We start from the raw sequence: 18,012 nt of genomic DNA, 5'->3' as shown, positions 1-18,012 counted from the left end.
CGCGCAATTAGCGGTATGTTCCCCGGATTTCTGTTCCAGAAAGTCTGTAGATAATCGACAGAGCGCTGTAATTACCCCATTCGATTTTGTTTGGTTTTGTTTTTCTTTGCGAGAAATGCGCAAAGTGGATGCGGGGAAAATGGAAACAGCTAAGGTTCCCGGCTCACAATCAAGAAGTCGGGGCTGAGCAGTATGTGTAAGTTGGTTTGGTTTGGTTTATGGGGTTTAACGCCCCAAAGCAACTCAGGCTATGAGACACGCCGTAGTGAAGGGCTCCGGATATTTCGACCAACTGGGGTTCTTTGACTTGCACTGACATCGCACAGCACACGGGCCTGTAGAATTTCGCCTTCATCGAAATTCAGCCGCCGCGGCCGGAATCGAACCTGCGTCTTTCGGGCCAGCAGCCGAGCGCCGTAACCACTGAGCCACCGCGGCGGGGCTATGTGTAAGGTCCATGAAATGTAAAAAAAAAAAAGTAAATAATATCTTTCAAGTTGAACGTGAGTAGAGTACATAGTGTAATAAGTGTTACACGAGCTTCATCCACGGGAGATTAACGCACGGTGTGTTATGGCGTAAAATGAGAGCAACATTGACGTCATGATCATTACGACTATGACACGAGTGGTTCGAAAAGATGCTAGAAGACGTTAAGAAAATAGCGATTATAGCAACTGTGAGATGTAAAGAGGTTCCAGAAGAGGGCAAATACGGGCTGGTTGGTACATGTTTTACGAATTGTAAAAACAGCGCAATGAAAGACGACACAAGAGAAGGACAAAACACCAGCGCTGTTTACTAACAACCAAATGGTTTATTGCTACAGGTAAGGCAGCATATAAATTAAATAACACGAGTAAAAACACAAAATAAGCATGCGAGAAAGACACCGCGCAACCACACAACTTTACTATCAGTGACGTGAATTTTTTTAGTGAAGTTGTGTGATTGCGCGGTATCTTTCTCGCATGTTTATTTTGTGTTTTTACTCGTGTTATTTCATGTATATGCTGCCGCACCTGTAGCAATAAACCATTTCGTTGTTAGTACAGCACTGGTGTTTTGTCCTTCTCTTGTGCCGTCTTTCATTGCGCTGTTTTTCCAATTCGTAAAACATGTAAATAGGTATCGGCCGACACTGCCGATAACTACCAACTTGATAATGCCAACATCGTCCTGTAATTCCGCCCGGATGTTGGAATTCTAAAACACTGGAAAACGAAAAAATTAAGAATCAAAATTCAAGCTTATCCTAACATGACGGCGTGAATCGTCTCGATCAGAGTCACCAGTCCACTATAGACTGCTGCTGTGTTGCGCAGGATGGCTTTTATAGTAACTCCGATGCTTCAGTTTGCCTTGAGGCGAAAGGAACGCTAGCTCTATCTGCTCTGGACGTTTGGAGCCCCAAAAATGCTCCAGGAAGCCCGGTTTACTCCGAACACGCGTAGACAGTGATCCTGGCAGCTCTTGACACGGACGGCGCGCAATGAGGATTTCATCGGTCAATTTCATCTCCCGCCATCAGGCAAAGCTCTACACCTCATTTTGGTCTAGACATCGGAAGTGCCGGCAATTTAAGTAACGCACTGGAGAGACGGGGGCACTTAGCGCGATGTTTGTTCTCATCCCGCTGAAGAGCATATATATCAGCGTTAAGACGAGAACAAGCATAGTGCTGTGCAGCTGGGTTAGAATTATAAAGTACCAATTCCCGCTCTCTCCCTACAGTGACGAAATAGAGAAGGAGTGTATTCATATCCAAGTTGTGGGATAGCCATATGGTCAAGCTGGAATACAGACAAGTCCACGATTCTTGGACAAAAATCTCGAATGTTGCGTTATGATATGGTACTCTTACGGAAATATTGAAGGTAATGGTCCATTATTCCGATGCATAAAAAACTCCGTCTTTTACAATTTGTCAATCGCTCGCATCGAGAAGTTAAGACCACGGCTAAGACTGCCTAGAAAACCAAGAAAGAACGTTTCTGACGATCGCGGGAAAGTTAATAGCAAAAAAAAAAAAAGAAAAAAATGCGAGCCTGAGGAAAAGAAAATCTGCGGTTACATTTATTGTTAAAGTGAAATATTACGATATTTGAAAAACTGCCTTCATCAACTCTTTCCTGTTGAAGAATGCGTTTGTCCAGAATTTGTGGACATGACACAAGCTAGATATTCTTTTCTGCTTTCGCAAGACTGCGCTAAAGCAAATATATCAGGAGGTACAGCCCGACTGCAGGGCAACGAATTCGACTGCTGTCCAAGATTCCTTCCCTCGCTTTCTTGTATCCTTGCTTCCTGTTCAAATAGCGCGAATTTACGTGTATCCGCAGTGGTTGTGGTCGATGGGCGACTCAATTCAGCGGAGGAGTCACTCAAACAACACGATTCAGGTACCTTTCGGCTTTCACCGATTCCATGAAACTCAGTTAAAGGTTGCCGGTACTTCCCTGCAGCGAATTATCGGGGCGCTGTTTATACAACAGTAACGCGTCCACATATTCAGCGTGCGTGTGGCGTGCAAACAGTGCCTAGAAACGCGCGAGGAACGTTGCTAAATTAGCTGAGTTGCAAGCCTCAACTGTGTTAAGGGGTGTCGTGGGTCCCTTTGCGCGTCGTTAATGGAGACAAAAGCCATTTTATGTGCGTGAAAAGCTGGGATGGTCTTGTTTTAATAGTAACAGGAACCCCCTGTGCACTGCGTCGAGTTGCCCACTTGCGCCTAGTGAGTTGGTTGTTGAGGATGATACTCTGTGGTGCCACCCCTCGTCGGGCCGCTGTTTTGATCAGGGGAAAGTTAAGTGGGAGCTTGGGAGGGGTGTTGTGGTGGGAGGACCGAGCCAAACAAAGCCGCGCGCCAGATGGGCCCAGCATGCGAAGCAGCAACGCAGCTTTGTAGGCTAATCCAATGGTAATCTAATGTGACGGATGCAGCAAATACACCAGAAACACCACGGCCAACCAGACGCGGTGATCACCAGGAACACAAGCAACAGGAAGGGAATTCTTTGGTTCCCACAGTCACGAAGCTCCACTGTTCAGGAAACGCAGCTGGCCACCCCCCACCCCACAGCCTGTCACGATAGAATAGCCTGGGTAGACAAGGAAAGTCATAGGAAACGCCGGAAACACGCACGTAGGCCCTCGTCAGTCAAAGCCGCCCATGACGGTCGTAAGGAGCCATGTCGCTGCACTTGGTATGGGCACGACGATCACCCCTGCAGCAGCTCCGACAGCAGACAAGGAGTGGAGAGGAGGAGAAGAGGAAGCAGGGATGGGATTAACAGTGCCGGAGACGCCTCCCTCACCGCGGCAGGCGGGAACATCTTCGCGGTAGGGGCAAGCAGATGTGTGAAGCTGATGAGCGGGAACTGCAGTGGCGATGAGGGAAACGTGTTGTTTTAGAAACATGGACGGTCTTGACAAGAATGTGCAAAACGATGCACCTGTAGTTTTCATGGCACAAAAAAAAATCAGCTTTTTTTTTTTTTTCAGATATAGTTTTAAAATACGAGAGCAAGCAAGATAAGCTTGCTGACAAAACCGGAGTGGAGTTTTGAAAAGAAAATCTTTGCCAACATTCCAGCGTTGCCTTCTTCTGTGCAAGTGCTAATTTTATTTCTGTAGCCTGCGTGCGTGTGAAATGATCCTAGAAGGAAAGTTTCACGGCGAAGCCGCGTCCTTTTAACTAACTCTCCGCGGTGGAGGATTATGGACGCTTTATTCACAGTAACCGCCAACCGCCGCGACGACAGGAAGCTGAAAATGCATTGTGAGTGCGCTCAGTGCGAGAGAGCACGCAGAATGTATAGAACGCAGAGTTCTATCACAGAGACGCATCATCTAAAAACATGGCCTCTGCACTGACCGTAATCTCGCGCTAATCCGTTTTGGACAGGCAACAAATGCAGCGTTGGCGTTACTAAGATTACTGCACTTCAAATAAAAAATCCCCATCTATGGTTCAAAGGGTAGCTTAAAATGGTTCGCCATTAGATGAAGATGGATGGTGTTACTTTAGTAGCAGTAATAACATCAACTCGAGAAACGCTAGTAGGCCTGCGAATAAAATAAGTAGTGGAAGAAAACTTTGCCCTCGTCAGAGTTCAGTTGTTCTTTGTAGCCTTTCGCAGCTAATGCTTCGCACAAACTTGCAAACATGCGCTAAAGCCGGACGACTGGAGTCGTGAGCCTTGTATGCAACTGCCGCCACGACGCGCTCAACTCTTGCAAAGCTTGAAACATGGCCCGAATAAACTCGCTTTCACGTCGAAACCCATCCATATATACCCAACCACTTTGACATCGAGACAGGGCTTTGATGATACAAGGCGAGCGCTCTCGACAAAGTTTTCACCAAAATGCGCTCAAAAGCCTAAAAGGTGCGCTGTCTTACGGAAACACTGCAGTTTTGGAAGAGACACTGCCAGGCATAAGCCTGGCTCAACGAAACCTGATAACGCAACTCATCTATCCAAGTACTCTTGTTTTCTTACTTTTTTTTTTCGCTTTTCGCTGGCCGCAGTGCGCGGAGGGTGAAATGCAGTGCAAATCCAAAGAAAGTGTAGCCAAGAGCCCCGATTTTCGTTCCTCTTTTGTAAGCCATCAGGAGACGGCGCCGATTGCTGCTTGGATTCAGTGGGGTTATATCCACTGTGACCGTTACCTTGGGCGCGTTCCATACATATTTCCCTGTGACGAAATGAGCACAACAAATGTAAGCAACTTTGAGGTACAATCTCAAAGTGAGCAGCGAAAAATATACGTAATTCTGCAACACGAATGCGTGTTTCAGGCTTACAAGGAGTGTAGTCCTTAACGAAGTATAAAAAATGATTTAGTTCGATGCATGGCGTCTCACGTCCCAAAGCTGCACATGACTTATTAGAGAAGCCGTTGCGGAGGGCTTAGGATTAATTTCGACCATCTGGAGCTCCTTAAAGCGGATTGACAACTGAAGGCACAGGGACACATTTGTTTCAAAAAAGGAAGGGTGCGCAGTTAAAGGCGTACCGCGCAGAAAATGGGCAAATATCGCCCGATATCAGCCACTGGATACATCCGGGAATCGCCGCTTGGGGGGTACTGCACCGATCTGAACTGAGAGCAGCCCCCTTTGCGACGTGCAAGTTGAGTAGAGCCTGATATATGCCAAGAGGAATCAGACTTGCTGTGCAAAACCGCGAGAAGCCCTGTGTTGTAAATATTCCTAATCCGGTTCATTCTCTTGACTCCACGGCATTGGCTAGCTCTGCATTTGATGCAGAAGACCGCGACCGACACTGCTTCCGGACTATCAACTGTGACGTCTTAGACAGCGGCTACCGATAACGGACATGCTAAGAAACAAATCCATGAAAAACGGTAGGAAGAGACACTTGCCTGCTTTCGTGTGAGAAGGCGTAAGCCCGCCCGCTCACATTGCGAACGCATTCGCGGCTCGCTGCGGCGTGATGTAACCCGATCCCACGCAGCTGGGAATTCTACTTCTGCATGGCTGTACGTAACCGCCGGCGCGACGCTGCCGCACTATATCTGATCTGTGCGCTAACTTCGTGAAGGCAGTCAGTCGCCTTACTCCGATCCGCGTTCCGCCTTAAGGGTATGACGCGATAGCTAATGGGTTGATGCCCATGAATGCAGAATTGGCCGTTCTCTGCTTAACATTCATAGATTCCTGAGAGTCCTCATACCACTCCTGGCGCAGTGGTGCAGCGGTTAAACGATGCGCCACCGCCCTGCAATGGCAGGTGCTGCCACCGACGGAACTTGTGTGATCCAGGTTAACCCGAGCAAGTTCTCGCGACCAATCAAGAATTTCACTGCCACCTGCCAGGTTGCATGAAGACGCCATCTTTTATGGGTGCAATCGAGTGTTATCACGCACACAACGGACGGGTTTTCGTTCAATGAGGCAGGTAAGGCTTGCTCCTTAAAATCGCTATGAGATACGGCGCAGATACCGCACTCGAGTGATAGGAAACCTGGTTACTGTGGATAGAGAATTAAGCGCCGGCATGGAAGATTAGACACCTTTAACATACCGTGTACTGTGTTACCATACCGGTACCGGAGCCCGCGCACAGCGAATGCGCATGCGCAAATCCTCTTGACGGCAAAGGTACAGCACCTGCCAGCTGCGCGCGCGCCAGCAGCATCGGGACCAATCAGCGCCTACTCACCGGCAGTGGGCGTGCCCGATACTCCGGTAACTCTAACGGTAACAAGGTACACGGTATGCTAAAGCTATCTATTATCGCGGAGGGGAACAAAGATGAGAAGGTTATTGCGTAGCTCGGCTGTTTTACTGCCATAGCAGTACCTGTGGCACTTGGTGAAAATGACGGCGTGGTCTGTGTGAAGCCTGCACAGTCCAGAAGCGCCACCCAACACCAACCAACGTGCCTATATTCTCCACTCCACGCAAGGTTTCCAACCACTAGAAGTCCGCGCAGCAGCGAAACGAAAAATCGACGGCGTGAAAAAAGCTCCACCCACCAGCCACTTCCCCATCCCACCCCATAACTAAGAGGCTGTCCACGAAAACTGTCCGTGAAAACTGTTGGCGGTGGCGGTGGTGGCGTTGGGTCTATTTAATGTCTCCCACCTGCCACGGATGGCAGGTGGTGTTTAAGCGATCTTTCTTTCTACACCTTCCACTTGCCACGGTTGACTGGAGGTAGGTGGAGAGAGGAAAGTGCCCCTCTCCACTTGTAAGAGAGAGGAGAGAGAGGGCCGGACTAAGAATGACTGAGCAAAATTAAAGATGGTGTAGAATGCCTCAGCAAAGGATAAAGTTGCCAGAGCGAACGTTGACGGTTACAAGAATACAGTCATGGTTGAAATCGCCTAAAGTGAACAAGAATACTCAATAAACAGCATAATAAACTGGTTGCGTAGCATCTTTAATATGTCTCTCATTACAATATAAAGTGGAGTCGACAAGGCGAATGCTATCACATATCCTGCGCCTCAATCCGATTGACCACCCCTAAATTTTTTCTCGCTTCTTTCCAAAGGTTAATTCTCTGCATCTCATGTAGAAGCGCAACAAAAACTTGCGACCTATCCGAGCTGCCACTCTCTACAGATGATCCCTCCAACTGGCTCAAACTAGCATTCCCAGCGCCACTCCATCAGCGTCGCGTTATCCGCTCTCGTCCCAAGAAGCGCGGCCACAGTGGAACCGCCGCACAAGGCGGCAGCGTGCGCGTCGCCACTGGTGGAACCCGCCGCACGGCCCGAGGTCGGCCTCCACGACGATGGCTCGGAATTATCGGCGCCCGCGGAACCGCTCGTTCTTCCGGGAGCTTCGATCGCTTCTCGGGCGGGTTGTTGGGGACGGACGGAGACGAGGAGACAGCCAGTGGTCAGGACACGTCTCACGCGCCTGATCGAAGGCTGCATTGAAAGTAGGGCGGCGCTGGCGCCATTTATCTTGCTTTACAGGCTGCCCCGAACGAGAACCGATCATTTTAGAGGGGCGCCGCTACTTGTTGGCAGCAGTTCGGAAGCAGTTGGACTCCCTGCAGCCTGTTGCCGCTGCCTTATATCTGATTCTTTTTCTCCTTTTACGTGCGTGGTCACACGTTCACGTGTGCGCTTGCGTTTTGTTTTTTTTTTAGAGTGGGCGCGTAAGCGCTGCACTGCTAGAAAGGATAAAGTAATGTGTGATGACTAGGGCCCTGAAGTGTGCAAGCACTAAAAAAGCCCGAAATAGCCAAGCATTTAGGCCCTAAAAAAATCGCAAGATAGGCTGAGGTATGCCACGTCCGTAATAACTTTTGCTGGTTATCGCCAAATTGAAATAGTAAAAAAAAAGGAAGATGGACAAGCGATCATACAATACCGCGCGACAAATCTGTGTCACTAGTGGTAGCTGTACATTTCACTTTTACATTGATGGCTTTCCATTCACGTCTTCTAAGATTCTTTTCGCCCTGTGCTCCTGGTGGGTGGATGCTTGTGGTGGGTGCAGGCTGGTTGGTAGGAAAAGAATTTTTACCAGTGGGTGTCCGTACGCCCAACCACCGGTGGGCGCTTTAGAGGAGGCACCCTCGGGGCCAGGTGGGTGCCCGGGAGGTGTCTCGCTCTTCTCCGATCCGTACGTACACAAACACACGCTAGACCATCGCTTCCCGCCGAAATAGGACTATGTTGACGACGCCGTAAGACACAGTTCCCAAAGGTTGGCCTCTTACTACGGCTGCTGTAAAGGAATTCACGCGTGGTAGAAGTGATAAGGGTGGCTGTTCGGGCGATTTGGTTTAGCACGTGCTGTCTAATTCGTATCTGTCGGCGCCTTTCAAGCGCTACAAGTTTCGTCTTGGCTAAATTCATCAGGCACGGAGCGGGCACTCTGCGATGCTTGCGGCAATAAATCACGACGTTAGGCTCCATAAACTGACGCTTTTTCGATTCTCCGAAGCCGTGGTCATACCTTGGAGAGCACAGCCCTTCGTTTCCTCTGTCTCTCTGCACTGCACGAGACCGATGGCGCGAATTCAAAAGAAGAGCGCCTATTGGTTGTAGCAACCACATCCTTTCCGCGTAGTCGGTGCATGTCCCAAACCCGAGACAGTAGCGAGGTGCCCGCTTATACCCATACCGTCTCTTCTCTCGCCCTTTAGACCGACTCTCCCGACCAATGCATCTGCTTAGTTGAGCGGTGACGCACCAAATAGCTTTCGTCACCGGGCTCCCTTAACGCAGTGTTTCAGCTCCTCGCTCGGGCGCTTCTAGAAGTCGCGATCACTATAATGATCAACATAAGCAGTAGCCTGACTACACCCACTGCAGGGCAAAGGCCTCTCCCATATCTGCCCAAATGAACCGATCCTGTGCCAGCTGTGGCAATCTTATTCCCGCAAAGTTCATAATCTCATCCGCTCAGTTAACTTTCTGCCGCCGCCTGTTACGCTTTCCTTCTCTTGAATCCGGTCCGTCACCCTTAAAGACCATCGATTGTCTTGCCTTCCCATTGCATCTGTCCATGCACACTTATTCTACTTGTTTTCGAATATGAGAGAAGCCAACAGCCACAGAAACCAAGGGGCACAGGGGATTTTTTTTAATTAGTTTATTTATTTTGTGGTGTTGATCAATTCAGAATATTACTGAATATGTTATCGCTTAAAGCTAATTGATTAGAAAAGCAGAAGAAAAAACAACCACATGCCGCCGGTGGGATCCGAACCCACGACCTCCGAATTACGCGTCCGGTGCTCTACCTCTGAGCTACGGCGACGGCTGTCAAATCCTCTGTTTTCGGGGGTATTTATGTTTCCAAGTAACCTAACCTTGAGAGTGTTCATCAGCGCCACCCACGTTCATAAGCGGCGGACGTAGAACGTCCTGAGTTACCGCAGGTGTGACGTAGAACGTCATCGAACGGAGAGGGTGGAAGCTGCGTGAGAACCCTCTTATGCTTCCTATGGCGTCAAGGCTGCCAGAACCGAGGCCCTCGCTAAGCAATTAAGCAAACAAGGGAAAGGGAATGAGGGGCTCGTTATAAATATGAGAGAAGCCAACAGCCACACAAACCACGGGGCTCAGGGGATTTTTTTTTAATTTATTTATTTTGTGGTGTTGATCAATTCAGAATATTACTGAATATGTTATCGCTTAAAGCTAATTGATTAGAAAAGCAGAAGAAAAAACAACCACATGCCGCCGGTGGGATCCGAACCCACGACCTCCGAATTACGCGTCCGGTGCTCTACCTCTGAGCTACGGCGACGGCTGTCAAATCCTCTGTTTTCGGGGGTATTTATGTTTCCAAGTAACCTAACCTTGAGAGTGTTCATCAGCGCCACCCACGTTCATAAGCGGCGGACGTAGAACGTCCTGAGTTACCGCAGGTGTGACGTAGAACGTCATCGAACGGAGAGGGTGGAAGCTGCGTGAGAACCCTCTTATGCTTCCTATGGCGTCAAGGCTGCCAGAACCGAGGCCCTCGCTAAGCAATTAAGCAAACAAGGGAAAGGGAATGAGGGGCTCGTTATAAATATGAGAGAAGCCAACAGCCACAGAAACCAAGGGGCACAGGGGATTTTTTTTAAATTTATTTATTTTGTGGTGTTGATCAATTCAGAATATTACTGAATATGTTATCGCTTAAAGCTAATTGATTAGAAAAGCAGAAGAAAAAACAACCACATGCCGCCGGTGGGATCCGAACCCACGACCTCCGAATTACGCGTCCGGTGCTCTACCTCTGAGCTACGGCGACGGCTGTCAAATCCTCTGTTTTCGGGGGTATTTATGTTTCCAAGTAACCTAACCTTGAGAGTGTTCATCAGCGCCACCCACGTTCATAAGCGGCGGACGTAGAACGTCCTGAGTTACCGCAGGTGTGACGTAGAACGTCATCGAACGGAGAGGGTGGAAGCTGCGTGAGAACCCTCTTATGCTTCCTATGGCGTCAAGGCTGCCAGAACCGAGGCCCTCGCTAAGCAATTAAGCAAACAAGGGAAAGGGAATGAGGGGCTCGTTATAAATATGAGAGAAGCCAACAGCCACAGAAACCAAGGGGCACAGGGGATTTTTTTTTAATTTATTTATTTATTTTGTGGTGTTGATCAATTCAGAATATTACTGAATATGTTATCGCTTAAAGCTAATTGATTAGAAAAGCAGAAGAAAAAACAACCACATGCCGCCGGTGGGATCCGAACCCGAACGAATAGGATGTCATTAACTCGCATTTGTTCCCTGGTCCAATCTCCTTTCGTTTTGTCCCTTACCGTTTCACCTAACATTTTCCTTTCCACAGCTCACTGCGTTGCCCCTATTTAAGTTGAATTCTTTTCTTTAGTCCATACGATTCTGCCCCATAGGTGAGTACCGGTGATATACAGCTGTTACACACTTTTTTTATTAAGGAATACTGGGATACTGGTAAACTGTCATTCATGATCTGTTAGTGCCTGCCAAATGTGCTCCACCCAATTCTTATTATTCTAGTAATTTCACTCTCGTGGTCCGGATCTGTGATAAGTACCTGCCCTAAGTAGATGTATTCCTTTATCACTTCTAGCGCCTGGACACCTATCCTTAACTATTGTTGCCTTCAAAGTCTGTTGAACATTGCTTTAGTGATCTGCAGATTAATTTTTAGACCCACCGTCCTGATTTGCCTGACCATGCTTTGCGGTTGGTCCCTTGAGCTGTTGAGGATGACACTCCCAAAAAGAGCGCACTCAAAGTTCCTACACCGTTGCGGCAAAAGTAGACTATTATAACGTTCATTTTTATACCGGCTATTTAACAAGCCCCTTATAATATACGCTGCGTGAAACTTGATACACCTATGATCGAAGAGTCACAAGCCATGGAAAACCTATCCGGCAGACCGCTAACCAGCTCGCCGCAGTTTTCCGATCCCATAACTTAAAGACCAAAGAAGGCGCATCATTGTCATACATAAGAGCGCTCTCTTAGACACAAGAACGGCTGCAGCGCGCCCATGCTTCACGAAGGTTCCATAAAAATCGAGGGCAACATTAAGGCTGCATCTGTGCCTTTTAAAAGCAGATGTAAGCGAGAGACAACATGCGCATTGCCCTAATGATAAAATACATTCGAAATTCAGTAAGCTTCTCCTTTAAGGGTAGCCTGATCAGCGCATGTAAAGGGGTGTTTCTTGCATGGAACGAACCTTACCTAGAGGTGCTACAAAAGGTCAAAGAAAACAAGAAAGGGGCTCGAAATAGGTGCTACTCCACCGAAACAGTGCAGTGCACGTTTGCAACCACAGCGAAAATTACATTCGTGTTCATCCATCACTGCTGGGTCAAACTCTATACCGTCTCCGTTATGTAGTATTCAGAGATCAGAAACGCATACTCTGCCTAGCGCAGAAATACCGCTGCAAAAAGTTTGTGCACACGTGAGCGGTGTGCAGAAGCAACCTCGTGAAACGAAATGTAAACCATCTCTTCGTCGAAACAAGCTTTACACAAGTTTCAAAACGAACTGCCTGAAGCCCAACGGCAGCGGGCAGCCGCTCGGATAACAGGAATGACGAGTCCACGTGAACAAGAGGCGCTGTTGGGTTTGGCCGAACATACGGTACAGAATCACATCCTTGGCGCCGGTTGCGAGAGGAACTCAGTCAGGACACGAGCAGCGGAAGTAGGAATTAAGAGGCAAACTGTATATACACTTTGTGCAGCACGTTATAGCTGAAACGGAGACTGGGTGGTCCCAGAGCGACCAGAGTAGCGGCCTCTCTCCTCGGATCTTATGTCCACACTGTCGGCGACTGTTTTGTTGGCCGGTAGTCGAGGCGTCCTCGTAGCAACCGGATCTTCACGCCTGCAGTCGTCAGCACCCGCTTGCAGCAGGGGCCAGAGCCCCAGTTCCGAATCGTGCGGGATAACTGGTTAGAAGGAAATCCTCCTTGAACCTGGTCTTCCGCGGCGACAGTGGGTCAGCGGTGTAGCATAGCCAGGGATGCTCACCGAGACCACGGCCGGCCTCAAGGGGAACGCGTGCTCCTCTCGGAGATCCCCGCAGGGGAGGGTAGATCCCTCCGAGACAATGCCCAAACACGTGGTCCTCACCGAGGGCCTTCGGTTGGTAATTTACGACTGTTTTCTTTCCTTCTTTTCGCTGTGCATGCGGGACCGCCGGGACACAACTATAACAGCGTGCAACGGAAGAGGAGATGTGTTGCAACTCGTACGTAGGTTCTTCGCGGTGCTTATAAAGTACACGCCGGCCACCCGCACCTGCACCGGCTTTTAGTCAGCCATCCCACTACAGTCCAGGCTCGTTATACGGAAACGGTTAATAACGAAATAATGGATATAACGAAGTGATGACGATTCCCCTTGTAAGCTCGGTCAACACGTGCCATAACGAAGCCACGGCTATAGCGAAGCAGTAGCCGGGCCCCTTTAACTTTGTTATAATGAGAGTCAACTGTATATAAGCTTCCCACCAATGCAGCATGACTTCAAGTATGACAAACGTCCAGCGCGCGATCATATAGCGTCACAACACACCTTTAGCCGAGCGCCGCGTTCCATGACGCGCGCCGAGTGCTAATGTCAACACGTAAGGAATGATGCGCCCTCACAGGTTTTCTGAAAACAGCGCTTCATAGCCCGGACAGCCGATTACACAAAGACTAATAAATAAACGTAATCGACCTCTGCAGGACAGTGTGCGTTTCCAGACGCCCGAGGTGAATCGAGATGACTCCGCGCTAATGAGTGCACAGCTCTATTTCGGTTGTTATTCCCGGCCTAGGTGATTTTTGCGCCCGCGCCTTTACCTCCAAGCTTGAAAACGCTAGCGCAAAGCTCGAGGAGGGCGCCTAGCAGGGCTGGGAATGATACTTCAATAAGTATCTTCGATACTGATACACGATGCCCTCAAAAATTGAATTTCCGATACTCATACAAAATAGCGAACCAAAATTTACTTCCGATGCACATATAATAGATACTGTTTCGTCAGTACTTCGATACACCCCAGAAATCGCCAAAATTAATACGCTACTAATATGATTTGCGAAGTCACGAAATTTTTCTGTGGTTTCTGGAATTTTTAGTGCATTTGGTACAGCGCACTTTTTCGCAACGGTTGAAACGAATCTGATCACACGGACTTTTTAAACTCCAGTTTTGTTAAGCTCCACTGTCGGCGCAACCGCTTTCGCAAAAAACTTTAGCATCGGACTGAAGCCATGGTAACGTTGAAACGATCACTTCCATAAGAAGCTCAGAAAAATCTTTTTTAAAGCTAATGTTCTTCATGCGAAACGGTCTTTGAGCACTTCAAAACATGAATAAACTTGAAACTGCTTCTGGTGCTCTTAGTTTGTTTGTGCAGTATTTACCGGTTGCCTCTGAATTTGCCCTGTGCTAACAGGCAAAGGATGCGTGCGCTCGAAAAACCCGAACGGTTTCCTCAGCACTATGTTTAACAGACGTTTGAAGCGTAACATTCTTCTTTGAAGGCTCGAAGGAGTAAAAAAAAATATAAGGGCTAAAAGTTTTTATTAGACAAAACTTATTTTGCTAGTATATGTTGTTTAGATGTTTGTTTGCTTTTTTTTTACTTAACGGCAGTAGCAGCATTTCCTCAAACCGCGGCTCTGAAACAGCCCGTGTTCCGGCTGTGCTTTAAGCGAAGGAAATAAATAGACAATCTCCAAAGGAGGACACCAACACGTCGCAGAGTTTTATTTTATACAGGTGCCTTTTACCAAGTGATAGGAGTGATAGCCACGTCGACTTGAGGATCCTCGAAGTATAGCTCAGAAACTGAAGTTTCATTAGGGTCTCCTGAGAGCTACAGCTTGTTGTAGCGTTGTTCCTTCAAACCAAAGGATTGCGTCAGCTGATGCACTTGACGGACCGGTGCTGATGACCCCATAGACGCGTGCTTGGTAAACTGCGATACCTTTATTTTGCTTAAAAAGTTAACAACAAATGTTCTCAATGCTCCTGAGCGTGAAGGCGAAAGTTTTTCATTTCTGTTTGCAACCATCGCAACTTGAAATAGCGGTGAAGAGGTGTCGTTTTTACCATAACGGTGAGCCTGTCTCGTCGTCCCTCTGTCATCGAGTGTGCAGAAAGGCAACATATAGGCCGTCTATCTGCCAAAAAACGAACGTAAGAAGAAAGATGACTGACCGTTTGATGAAATAAGGGAGTAATTACTCATTGGCATCCACCCGAGCGCAGCCTTACGGCCACAAAGGAAAGTACAGCTTTCTCAGAAACCTCGTAGTTAAGGAAAAATTCGTCCTGGTCCGGGGTTCGAACCCGGGACCACCGCTACACCGGAGCAGTCGCTCTACCAATTGAGCTAACCGGCGTAGCTCCGGTGTAGCGGTGGTCCCGGGTTCGAACCCCGGACCAGGACGAATTTTTCTTTAACTACGAAGTTTCTGAGAAAGCTGTACAGCTTTCCTTTGTGGCCGTAAGGCTGCGCTCGGGTGGATGCCAATGAGTAATTACTCCCTTATTACAAATCTACTCCACCTTGGGGGATTCCCCTAAACATTTGACCAACACCGTTTGATGAAACGTCTAGGTTAAGCGCGTTGAAGAGTATTGGTCGAACGATGGAATAAAATTGTCTAAAGCTATTACTTGAAGAGGTAGCTTTTTTTATTTTATGCAGTACAGTTTACGAGAACCCTGAGTTCACGAACGGCTTCTTTCTTCACTTTAACCGTTAGCATGAAAAAATTGTTAATTTGCGCGTACAATGTACGTCAAGAAAAAGCGAAAAGGATACTTGCAAGGCCTGCTAAGTACACTACTTTCATGCGTGTCACATCATCCGGTCCGAATAAAAATTAATTTTCGCAATACTCGTAATTTTAGCGTGCTCCCAGCGCGCAGTTATGCCTGCTCAGCTTATTCACCGTTCGGACACTTGAAGAAAGGACCATCACATGTGCGAGACAATGTTGCGTTTCACCCTCCCAGCTTCAAACAAAAATAGTTGTAAAAGATGTTTCAAGGGATGCACAACGGAGGAGGTTCGAGTTCACGACCATAAGGGCCGGAAGCAAAACGTAAGCTGTGTGCGTAGTTATGCCAGCAAAGGCAACGATTACCATGTCAAGAAAGAGAAATTTCTTTTACAGTTGCATCTGCCAACTATACACACTGAAAAGACAGAAGTGGACATCTGAACAGACTGCCATAAATTACAAACTGGCTACGGAAACAAATTTTTCAGTCCGCCAGCTACCACAGGTGGTTTTCTGACTATAAAATCATGAGGTAAACTTTTATGCCTACCTCTACGGACACTATGGAATGTGACTGGACAGACAAAATACGAGGTCTGTTAGAAAAGTATCCGACTTTATTTTTTCTTACAAACACCTGATGGATTTGAAACAAGCACGCTTGCACCAGCCTACCTTGAACCTTCGTGCGCATGCACAAATTTTTTCTCGCCTGCCGATAGCGTCAGTCACTGGTACGCAGAGTTTGAGTGAGGCGGCAGTGCGCAGTGCTCTCGTCGGTTTTTTATTGCAAGGAAAATGGCGGTGCGACAGGAGTAGCGCTACTGCATCAAATTTTGCCAGAAACTCGGCGACAGCCAAGTGGAAACCATTCGGAATATTCAGACGACTTTCGGTGACAATGCTATGAGCATCACACAGATTAAGCAGTGGTACAATTGGTTTAAAGACGGCCGCACATCGGTGCAGAGAGAGCCACGCTCCGGTCGGCCATCAACATGCCGAAATGACCAGGTCATTGCCGAAGTGAACGCTGTGGTGACGCGGGACCATCGTGTGACTATCCGAGAAATTGTGGAAGAGGTGGACATCACCAATTTTTCTGAACATTCCATTATCACCGAAAATTTGGCCATGGAGAAAGATGCGGCGAAATTCGCGCCGAAGCTGCTCACGGTCGAGTAAAAGCAGCTTCGTGTTGAAGTCTCACAGGATATGCTGGATTCCACAGTGACCCCGATTTCATCAACACCATAATCGCTGGTGACGAGTCTTGGGTGTACAGGTACGACCCGGAAACCAAATCCCAGTCGTCACAATGGCAGCATTCCACGTCACCAAGACCAATGAAGGCCCGCCAAGTGCGCAGCAATGTCAGAGTTATGCTGACTGCTTTCTTTGACTCCCTCTGTGTGGCACACCACGCGTACACACCCCACAAAGTAAACATTGACCAAAAGAATACTACAGGGATGTCCTCCGTCGCTTGCGTGGTGGTGTGCGGCCCAAGAGCCCGAAGTTGAGGTCAACAGGAAATTGGCGCATCCATCATGACAATGCTCCTGCACATTCCTGGCACTAAATTCACACTTTTTTCACGAAAAACCAGACTGCTGTAGTCGAACAGACTCCTTACTCTCCTGATATGGCCTCCTGTGACTTCTGGCTGTTTCTCAAAATCAAGAGGCCATTGAAAGGAGCGCGATTTCAGACAAGAGAGGACATTATGGCTGCAACGACAGCTGAGCTAAACTCCATTCCGAAAGGGGCCGTTTCGGAATACTTCCAAAAATGGCAGCACCACTGGGAGAAGTATGTGGAGTCCCAAGGAGACTACTTTGAAGGTGATTAGGTTTCCAACGCTCCAGTTATGCCAGTTTTTTTTCTTCGGCAAAAGGTCGGATACTTTTCTAACAGACCTCGTATACATTCCCATAGACTTCTCTCTATATAGTTTGGTCTGCAAACCTCGAGAAAGAGGAAATAAAGATTTCTTGTCAATGTGTGTCTATAGATGTTAAATACAAAAACCTAACAGACTTCCGATCTGCTTGCATCTAAAGGCAATGATTCGAAAAAAGTTAGACTTCCAATTAAGTTTCGTCTATGGACTAAAATTTTAAAAAAATCTAGAAACACTCGACTTGCATTTATAGAAAGCCTATAGACTATAAAAAGATAAAAGTCTCAAATACTTTCAATCTGTTTATGTCTAAACACAGTGTATAGAACATAAGAAAAGGAGCCGCGCCAAAGCATGCAACCACAGACTAAGAAAGGAGAAGACACAAGCGCGGACTAGTCTATAGACTGTGAACAGACAAAAGTCTAAAAGCTTCCATTCGATCAGTGTCTATAAACGGTCTATAGACCATGAATGACGAAAAGTCTAAAAGTCTCCTAATCGACTTCCGTCTATAGGCTGCGAATAAACAAAGCTCTAATATATTCCCAATCAACTTTTGTGTAGAGACAATCTATAGACCAGGTAAAAGAGATGTCCAGTAACTCCCAATCCAGTTTTTTTTTTATTATATGTAAACAGCCTTGAGACTTTCTATAAACAAAAGTCTAGTAGACACCCAGTCGACTTTTATCTGTAGACTATGAAAGAACGAAAGCCTAGAAACTTCTAATCGACTTTTGCCTACAGGCAGTCCAAAAACTCCGTAGTCGAGTTTCATCTATAGACTCTTAATAGACAAATAGCATACCCCCCAATAACTTTTGTGATAGACTGCGAATGCAGAAAAGGAAATAGCTATGAGAAGGCAGTAGAATCT

Source organism: Amblyomma mixtum, chromosome 5 (assembly GCF_055824585.1).
Source record: "Amblyomma mixtum isolate Tamu chromosome 5, ASM5582458v1, whole genome shotgun sequence".
Taxonomy (NCBI): domain Eukaryota; kingdom Metazoa; phylum Arthropoda; class Arachnida; order Ixodida; family Ixodidae; genus Amblyomma; species Amblyomma mixtum.
The sequence above is the reverse complement of the archived record's forward strand: the minus strand, read 5'-3'. Positions refer to the sequence as shown.